At 41.2% G+C, this 9,942-nt stretch overlaps 1 protein-coding gene across 7 annotated transcripts in view; it reads right to left on the bottom strand.

Moving 5' to 3' along the window:
• Nucleotides 1-1,579: 1,579 nt before the first annotated feature.
• ARSJ (arylsulfatase family member J) overlaps nucleotides 1,580-9,942 on the bottom strand; it is an 89,348-nt gene continuing 80,985 nt past the window's right edge. For 3 of the 7 annotated variants that reach the window (XR_004159612.1, XR_004159613.1, XR_004159617.1), the window contains one exon: nucleotides 1,580-4,294. The gene's annotated coding sequence lies outside the window, so the exon portion shown is untranslated. Of the gene's footprint in view, nucleotides 4,295-7,148; nucleotides 7,197-9,942 lie in introns of all 7 variants that reach the window. The other 4 variants (XR_004159615.1, XR_004159616.1, XR_004159614.1 and 1 more) reach the window with 4 other exon arrangements.

The following is a 9,942-nucleotide window of genomic DNA, read 5'->3' as shown; positions in this document are numbered from 1 at the left end:
GGGGAAGGGCAGCTCCGCGCGGAGCAGCTGCCGACCGTCACGAGCGCCGGAGGGCTGGACGGCCCGCGCTGCGCGGCGTGAGCCGAGAGTCCGAACGTGGTTGTGCGAGGAGTCCGCACCGTGCTTCGCTTGGAAGGATGGGAATGCCATTCCTGTAATGTCACTAAGAGCCGTGCTGAAAATGCTGTTGGGATAAAGCATCTGTGCAGGGGAAATTCTGCACCCAAAGTATAAACGTGTCTGGTTTTATATTCATTTCATCCCCAAGATTTCCTGTCCAAAATAATCTAAAGCCAAAACAGCAGCAGCAGGTGAAGAACTGCTAATGATGGTAACTGCAGCATTCTTCACAACCCAAAGTCTCTCTCCCGAGTTGGAAATCACTACAACTTGACTAAAAGCCATCCCAAATGTGGCCGCTTCCACACCCGCCACCAAGGCACGCGCTGATACACGCAGCTCCCAGCCAGGCCCTGGCATGGCTGGTTGCTCTGTGCCAGGCACCTCTTGAGGCTTGCTGTGTGTTCCTGTCCGCCACACGTGGTGGAGGTGCATTAAGGAATGAGCACTATGCAGTGCTTTAAACATGTAGCACACCGGAGATGTCAGCTTGCATTACAGCCAGCGCCGCGCTGTAGCGGGCAGCCTGCAGCACAGGGATAGGCGAGTAGCTCGGAGCAACTCATGCTGGTGTGCCATGCAGGTTTCCATTAGGATCCACAGCTGAGGCCTCATAGGAAGAGTTAAAAATCTGGCAGCTCTTCCCTCAGCTAATGCGGGATGTGCGTGTGCACGCAGTGTGAATGTGTGAGCCTGTGCACAGCAGCAGTTTTCCTCCTAGCAAGGCAGCTGTATCATGTAGAAATGGGCTGCACTCATGGCGTAAAGGAGCGGTGGAGGAAGGCTGTGAAAATGGAGCCAGTAGCAAACATTTACTCCCCAGTTCCTCTTCAGGGGAGAGTTGTGTGCAGGATGCCGGTACAAAAAGACGGAGAAGTCTCAGTTTATAAAAGCAAATGAATGAACTACTGTCAGATCAGTGAAGGGAATATGCTCAAAATAGCACAAGAACAGAGGCGTATTTTCAATGCAGGCCATTCTGTGATTCTATGATTCTATGATATTTCTTAGACCCTTGAACAAAATTACAACATGTGAGTCATGCATAATTTTGTATTAATCTCCATAAATAACAATCAGCAGGACTGAAACCCCAGGGCTGTCTGATGATGTGCATATTTACAGGGGCATGTCCAGCAGGCTGCTGATCTATGTATTTGTCTATGTATTTGTAGGCACTCAAAAATAAAGCGTATTCCCCCGTCCTGTCTCATTTTTTTCTAACAACAGGCTGACAACAGGCATTTGGCCAAAGTATCTGTTGTGACTGTGCCATCAAAAAATGCTCAGAAGAAATTATTGAAGTCCATTCACTTTCTTTTCCTGTTGGAGTTCTGTTTAGTAATGATATTAAAAGGGTGCACAATCTAAACAGACAAAAATAAAATAAAATAAAATCCTTCTCTTCCACTTCCCAATCTGAAAAAAAGAAAAAAGAAAAAAGAGAGGAGCCAAGGAGTCCTAAGAGCAACATCCAGTATGAATTTTATTACAGGAGTTCAGGAAAGAAAATAATTGTTTATGAGAGCAGTATCATAAGGACTTGGAGAATTTCCAGGGGGACAGATACTTGGGAAATGATTAATAGCTTGGAAACACTTGAGCTGGGAAGTTTTCTTCTTGTTACAACAATGCTCCCTTAAATGCAGTTCACTCTTGAGCTGAAACAGAACCATGATTTGTAGCTGCTACTTAAGTCCTCCATAAATCCTCCAAACTTTCTGAGAGGAGCAGAGCCTCTGCCACGGCAGCCAAGGACCTGGGCCTGCCGGTGAATTCTAAAAGCTGGCTCCAGGTTCAGGTTTCCCTAAGGCCGCAAAAGTAGTTCATCAGTGGTTGCTTTAGTGGATGCAGAAAGTCAGACCTCCATAATGAACCAAAACAGGCTTAGAGAAAATCCTAGAACGTGTTTCTCTCCTCCAGAAAAAGAAATATTAAAAGAGAATTGTAAATAGCTGAAGTCTGTAAGAAACGGAATAGTTGTTCCTCTAACGTCTCTGCAGCTTAACAAAATGTTACAGCTCAGTGGAACAAGCACTTAATTTCAGAATCTGAAACAACATTTATTGTGGCAAAGGAAATGGTATTTTTGTTAAAAGTATGCTATTCATCAAGGGCTTTCCTGTATATGGCTTTTTTATTCAGTCAAAGTGAGGTTTTCATTTTATTTCTGATCTTGCAAATACAGACTTTCTCTCTGCTTGTGTTTTGAAGGAGTCAGAGAGCTTTTGAAAGGTCATTCATGTACACTCATTATGAGCTCTGCTAGGAATACTGTACATTTATCTTATGGACAAATTGAGTGGCCACTTACAGCAGAGGTCTAGATAGAAAACGGCCTCGATTGATACCTGGGTAAACATGGGTTTAGAGACATACTGTTTAGTACCAGATGGTCTTGAATGGCAGCCATGGTCCTTCTCAAGTATTTCTGTGGCAAAGCTTTACTGCCCCAGGGTGAGTGACTGTGAACATTGATGGAGTTACAGGTGCATATGACAATAAAGCCTATGAAATGACAATAAAGTATACAAATCTTGTTGATACAAAATGTGAACTCAGATTGGCAGAACTCACTGGCAAGCAATGGTCTCCTTAGCAGCATGATGAAAGTCACTCTGCCTTGTGGTGCTCTAGAGAGGCTTGCATGGACAGCACCTGACAACCAGCTCTGGTCGGACCTGGAGAGTGGCAGTGGGTTTGACATAACAAACACGGAGGGGATGAAGGAAGCTGAGATCTGTGCAATAAGACAACAAATTTCAACATTTCTGCTAAAATGATCAGCAGGAAGAGGGCAGTGGGTAAGAGTACAGTGGGAAAGTCAGAGAGATTCTGAACTAGAAACAAAATAGAAAGGAAAAGTGCTGCGTGGGAGAGAGGAAGGGAAAGATGCTAGACAGCAGATAGAAAGGGGAAATCACTGCAACAGAACTGTGGCTGATGGAGTTACACTGCTTGTATAGTGAGAAATGAGAAAAAGGACAGTAAATGAGTTTTGTAATAGGAATGGAGAATCACAGACGGAACAAAGGAAGAGGACAGGGAACAGAGAATGTTATTTTAAGAAGAAGGAGTAAGTAAAGAGAAATTGAAAGAAGGTCAAACAGTTATTGGTGTCAGGAACAAAAATGATCAATGTGAAAGTGGATAGAAATATGAATATATGAAGACAGTGGGAAAAATGTGGAGAGAGGTTAATCAGAATATCACACAAATATATGGGAACAAAGAGAGGTGTAAAAACAGACAAGAGGATCAACAGTAAGAAATCACACAGGATAAGATATTTGGGTTTGCAGTTCACTGTAATGGTTTGGCACTCCATTAGCTGGCTATATTAAAGTACTGTGACTGCTGAGTCTGAAAGGGGTGCACTTCTGCCTTTTCACCTTTGGGAGTAAAATGATCCATGCTTTCCCCATGACTAACTGAAGACAGTGCTGGGAAGATGCACTCTGAGGTGGCAGAAGGGGAAAGTTACCCATGGGAAGAAAGAGCAGTTTCTTCCCAAAAAGCTCCACTTGGGGGCTTCAGCTCAAAGTCAAGGCTAAGCTTTCTGTAATGGCTTTTTAATAGGAGCTTGCCAGGAAATTGTTTTGTAATTGATAGATCTCGATGCTTTTACATATTGCTGCAGAAATACTAATTTGGAACAGGAGGCGTGCAGCAACAGGGACACTCAGCTGCTCTTCCTGCCATGAGTGGCCTCAAATCCAGCAGACCAAAGTGAGCTGGAGGCAACAGATGTCAGGTCAGCACTACATTATTTTTTGGACCTCTTCTGTTTCCTCATTGGAGCTGTTGCTTTCCTAAATAAAGATTTTGGCGGGTAGTAACTCCAGTAGCATCACCTGGTCAGTATGGCAGAATCACTCAATGTAGCCCACATGCTTTCATTTCCAAGCACTGATTGTCGTTCAAGGTGTGTCTTTGTGCCTTCTGCAGGAGCAGCTTCCTCCCAAGCACCTTCTGGTTGAGACCCCCAGCTGCCATCTCTAGAAACGGGGGCCAGCTGCAGCCACCCCAGGTCTTCACCAAGTTGGAAAGAGCCGAGATGAAGCCGCTGAAAGGTCTGTCTTAGGGCATGTTTTCTTCCCACGGGGAAGCTCTCTTGCTCAATCCCTTGCTGCACTTGTTCCACCATGTGTGCAATAAGCACTCAGAGAAGATCCTTGAAGGTTCCCCAAAGAAAATTAATTATTTATCCATTATTTACACTCTCGACAAGCACCTTACTACTCAACTACGGCAATGTGTGTGCTCCCTCTTATTCTCCTGCTGGAGTGCTCCTATGTAGGATTAATTTACTCTTCAGTGAAGCAGAAAGATGTTGGCAGAATAACTGATTCGATAGCTCAGTGATTCTGTCATGCTCTTGTTATGCGGGGAACCAAGACTTTTCTCTGGCCTAAAAAACATTACTCCTGACAGTCTAGGAGACACTGCAGGCCATTTGCCTCCTACCTCTAGAAGCACCACAGGGACAACTAGGTGGAAAAAATATATATATTTTTATTATATTTATTTATATTATATATATAAATTATATATATATTATATATTATATATATATTTATATTATATTTATTTATTTTTAATTTTTTTTTGTGGCAAGAACAAAAATACAGGCTTAGCAAAAATGAAATTTTTAATTTGTCTGCATTGGAAAGGAAAAAAAGCTCTAATGATATACAAGTTTCATCTCAGAACTTTGAATAGTATGTTTTTTATCTTCATTTGAGGGTATTTTTAACTGAGAATAATAAAATAATACTTATGAAGAAGTTTGTTTCTCTTTAAGTCACTTCAATTTTGAGCTGAGTGTTTATTTATGAACTGCTAGCAAATAAAATAAAAAAGGATAAGGAGCTGCTGCAGACTGTGGTTAAATTACTCAGTCGAGTAAGGACTGGAAGTCAGAAAGGAAGAGTGAAACACAGAAGAGCAAAACAGAGACAGGAATGCAGAAGGTTGCTGTATAATGCACTTAATGACTGAGACTTTACCAGTGGGGTGCCAAACCAGGAATTCAGATCCAGTGACAAAGTCAGCAAATACCACTGCCAGAAGCAGTACCATGGTAAATCTTCACATCCAGCTCGGAAAGACCAGTGATTTATAGAAAGGGTTCAGATTGTTTCAATGTTTCAATAAAGTTATTACAAGCTGTAGTATTTAGGAACATTACTGCACAGCTGCAATGTGTTTTTGAAAAAGAGGAAGGGACACTTCTCAAAACAGTCATTTAGCAGCTGGTTTATTACTGGTTTTGCTATCAGTTAGCTTTCTCTGCAAGCAAATCACCATTTTCCTTTGAGTTGAATAAGAACATATCCCAATACCTACTAAAGGTAAAAGGGGTTTTCTTTCCCTGTTTTCAGTGGATCTCCTGGTGAGCACTGTTGAGATAAAGCTTTGATGTGTTAGGCTGTCAATATTTTTAACCAGCCATGTTGATAACATTACTGCTGAATGTCAAAAGTATTTCGTAGCAGGAAGACAGAAATCATTTTTCCAGACTGACTTATCTTCTGAGCATCACAGCCGCAAAAACACTTGGAGTGAGTTATTCAAGACCTCGCTAGACTAAACTGCCTACACTTATTTGCTATATACAAGATCCAGGAGCTGATAACTCAAATGCTATCAATAACTATAGATCAGGGTGTGCACACATATATACACTATTATGGTGTGATTAGAGGGTACAATGAGGAACAGATAAGCAAAAAAAAAAAAAAAAAGAAAGAAAAAATTTCATACATCAAACAAACAAACAAAAACATTGCTCTTAATGTCCATAATTAAATTTGAATGGTTCCAAGATTCTACTAAAGTGGCCTGAATTTTCATCCCAATCAGATGACTAACATAGTTTATGCATAATAACTTTGACTTTTTTTGCTCAAAGTTTTCAGCATTAACAAAAAAATACCTTGCTCTGAAACATACATAAATATAGAAATATCTGTTACAAATTTATTTGAAGCAGCCATAGATCTAGGCCTTATTAAATTATTAAATTTCTCCCCAATTTTCTTTGAGAAAGAGTGGGAAAGAGGTCTCCAAGTAGAAGTGAGTTATGAGTAAGATGCTGGGGAGATGCATCCAGTTGACAAAGCACCTCCAAGAAAAGGTAAAGAAACAACAAAATTAGTCTATCTAATAGACCCCAGAAGCCCCAGTTTTGGAAAATGTCTGATGAAGCCTTGTCTGAATAAGGCTATAGATTTTCTATATAAGGCTATGGGTGATAGTGCTCAGGTCACTCATTCAAGCAATGAAACCACTTCAGGGAAGATAGTTATGACAAATACAAGAAGATCAATCATTCCAGTGACACACTCACTGCTTTAGGTTCATTGCAACTTAACCTAGCGGAGCTGCAGGAGGCCTCAGGACTCCAAAGTGTGAGCAGAAAGCCCAGCAGTTTTGGAGGTGTTGTGCTGAAGGTGGCACGTGTGGTGGAAACTGTGGGACTGGAGACAAGCCGTGATGATGAGTGGGTGCTGGCTCCAGTGTGCTTCTGTACCTTCTGTTACTGTTCTTCAGGGGTTTGGTTTGTTGGATTTATTTCTGTGGTTGCTTTCCAAATGTTTCTGGAAATTTCTCCACCAGCCTTGAGGCTCACTGGCTGGATGTCGGTGGGACTCAAGAAGGAAAAATATAACTGCCTCCAAAGTTTCCATGGAGGATGTTACTTTTGGTTTGGCTGTGACTGAATCTGAAGAACATGTGCTTTTTTTTTCTGGTGTGGTAAGAGGCCTAATTGTCATATTATCTTGTGATCTAAATTCAAGAGAAATATATGCATCTGGTAAAGTGGACTATGACAACCTCACTATTACCATGATTATGAATTAACTGCATTCTGTTGACATCTTCCATAAAAGCTCACAGGTATATAATTCCAATACAAAACACAGGATTGCATTCACTGCTCTGTTGTGTTCCCCATGCTTTAAACAGTCTGTGTTAAACAGGCAATGGAAATTGCAGGCAACTTCAAAATATTACAAACTCACTGTGTCATGCATTGGTCTTATGAATCCAGTGTTTCATCTCAGTAAGATCTAGAACAGGAAAAGAGTGGAAAGGAACAGTAACGAGATGATGTGCTTCAGTCATTCGTAAGTCACCAGAGTAAATGCCTGTTGGTATCACTGCCATTAATCCCCCTTGGCTGGTCCAACCACGGACAGAGGAGATTCAAAGACATACAGTAAAGTTCAAGGCACTTCATTTCATTTGGTGGAAATTGTATGTAGTTGTTTACATAGGGCTGAATCTTAATGTTTTTTGGTGATTGCTCTATAAATATGTGCAGGCACTTCCAAAACAAACCAGGGAGATGACTGGAGTAATTTCATCTGCAGTACATTTAGATTCAGAGCACTCTGCTGATAGAGAAAGTTAAAGAAGGAGATCAATTACAGTACAGCTCCCCCACAAAGAGACTCCCAACATTGGTGACTGACTGGATTTCCAAGAGGAGATGAGATCAGATCCAACTAGCAATGAAGATATTCAGAGCTGAGAAAAGAAACACAATTGAATTTTAGGGAAATAGGTCAATGTTGAGGTTTCAGAAGCAGGGCAACATTCTCAGAGAGATGAGAAATGAAGAATATTTTCACGGCAATAGTTTGGGCAGACTGAACAGAAGAGGGGAGAAAAGTTGTGGTCAGAAATGTGCATAGGCAAGTGTTGAGACAGTGTTGTCTGGGAAGGAAGACTTCTGAAAAAAACAAGGTTTTAAAAACAAACGGAGGAGGAATGGAGTAACTGGTTTAGTGACCTAATCAGCAGGGAGTGCTAACAGTAAGAGAAAAGTGAATAAGAGTAATGGTATGTACAAATTCCAAGCAGCTGGCCTTCACACTAGTCTAACTTTGTCAGAATGCTATTTCCTACCTCTGTGCACATTGCAATCAGCACACTTCAGAATACTCAAAGCAACAAATACACACTTACTTACTGTCCAAAAAATGTAAAGTAAAAGAGATTCCTTGAATTAAGGATAGTTCACTGGAACAAAACTATTTGAATAAGGGAAGTTTCGGTTTCCTTTTCCAATAGAGTTATTCTGCAAAATGTAAATCAGTAGCACAAGAAACTCCTTTTCTTTCCTTTTGCTTTTGTTATACTCATTTGCAAGAGTGCCAGCAGTTCCCAACATTTCCTTATTGTGTTATCTCCAGCTCCACAGAACAGCTACTGTTGTAGTGATCTTGATAAGGGTGCAGCTGGCAATGTGACCACGACATATCAGTTGTATGTAACGTGATATTTGTTCTCCCCGCTGACATGGTACAAAAGACTACTGTAATGATCTTTCCTGTTCTCTGTTTACAAAGCAAATTAAAGATGATCCCATCAGTCCTTTAACTTTACTTCCTTCCTTCTCTCCAGCCATTCCTTGGACCTATTGTGCCCAGTGATGCCTATTGCTTCCACTGGGTCACTTCAGGGCAACTGTTTTCAGCAGCCCAGCCCTGCAGTATTCCCTTGCTTGCAACACAGAGAGAAATTTCACAGTGAGACATCTGACCAAATGAGAGCATTTTCAGGTGTGGGGCAAAACCAACAATTTCACTGATTATTTTGCTCATCATCATTATTCAGAATAAGGATGGATGAGCAACTGGATGGCTTACAGAGAAAGGGAAGGAGGGCAGGCCTTTCTGGTACAGTCATCCAAATATAGTCTATGCTGACAGCTACTGAAGCAACCTTTATGTAATGGTGCTTCACCAAGTGGAATAAAAGCAGGAGTGAACTCGGCATCACTCCCATCAGACAGAAGGGAATGGCACACGTAAGCCTCCTTTGCAATTAGAATTAGCAGGTAGCTTTATTGGATGCCTATTTAGAAAGAGTAAATAGTAAATAGTTAGCTCCTACAGCTCTCTGAGGGCACATATGTGCAGAGTGCAACCTGAGACGCTCAGAGCCTGCAGCGTGCTGGGTCTGGGTGGGACTGCCAGCCCCTGATTTGGAGATTCCTGCAGAGTTGTTGCAAACTGCTTTCAAAAGCACTGTATCACAGGAAAGCTCTTTAATGCAGCCTGAGGCTTTATCAGGATTACAGCACTATCTCTCTTTCAATGTATTAGCACCAAATAGATTGCACAAACCAGCAGGAACTTTTCACACTTGGAGGTCAAGTTTTTCTCTTGGAACTGTGGAATATGATGGATGTGCTGCCATCACTTTATTTCAAGCAAAACTGATAGCCAATTGAGAGCATAGAAACCTGCTGAATTAATTCATCTCCTTAATGGTATTTAAGCTTTGGCTCAGGTAAATATTTCTTTAGCAATTATTATGAAATATAGAGTGATTCATCCCCCAGCTAATGATTAGACAAATGCAGTATTTTCACTTAGGCTTTATGCATATCTTTACCAGTCATTTTGTCTGTAAATACAGTCTTTGCATTGATCACTAGAATTATTCAGCCTTTTTTTTTTTTATCTGCTTCTTTTTTCTTCTCAACATGTTACCACACCTCCATAGAAGAGCACCAAAAAGAGCAACAATAGCCACAGTCTTTACTGCAGGAGCTTCATAGTTTAAGATCAGCTTTTTCCCTTCCCTTGGCACCAGTTTGGAGAGGAGAAGCCCCATTCTCATAGCTCACGTTCAGCTTGAGCTGGGTGAATGGAGATACATGAACATTCCAGACTCTATCTTCCAGCTGATACAAAATGTACGTGTCTGTTTTCCCATTATAATTTGACAAATCATGCAATTGGCAAATTGCTATCTGGCAAATCTTTCTCATTCAGAATTTTGGGGAAGTCTTTTCATTCATTA

The sequence above is a fragment of the Meleagris gallopavo genome, chromosome 4, assembly GCF_000146605.3.
Source record: "Meleagris gallopavo isolate NT-WF06-2002-E0010 breed Aviagen turkey brand Nicholas breeding stock chromosome 4, Turkey_5.1, whole genome shotgun sequence".
NCBI lineage: Eukaryota > Metazoa > Chordata > Aves > Galliformes > Phasianidae > Meleagris > Meleagris gallopavo.
This window is presented reverse-complemented; position numbering and strand designations above follow the sequence as displayed.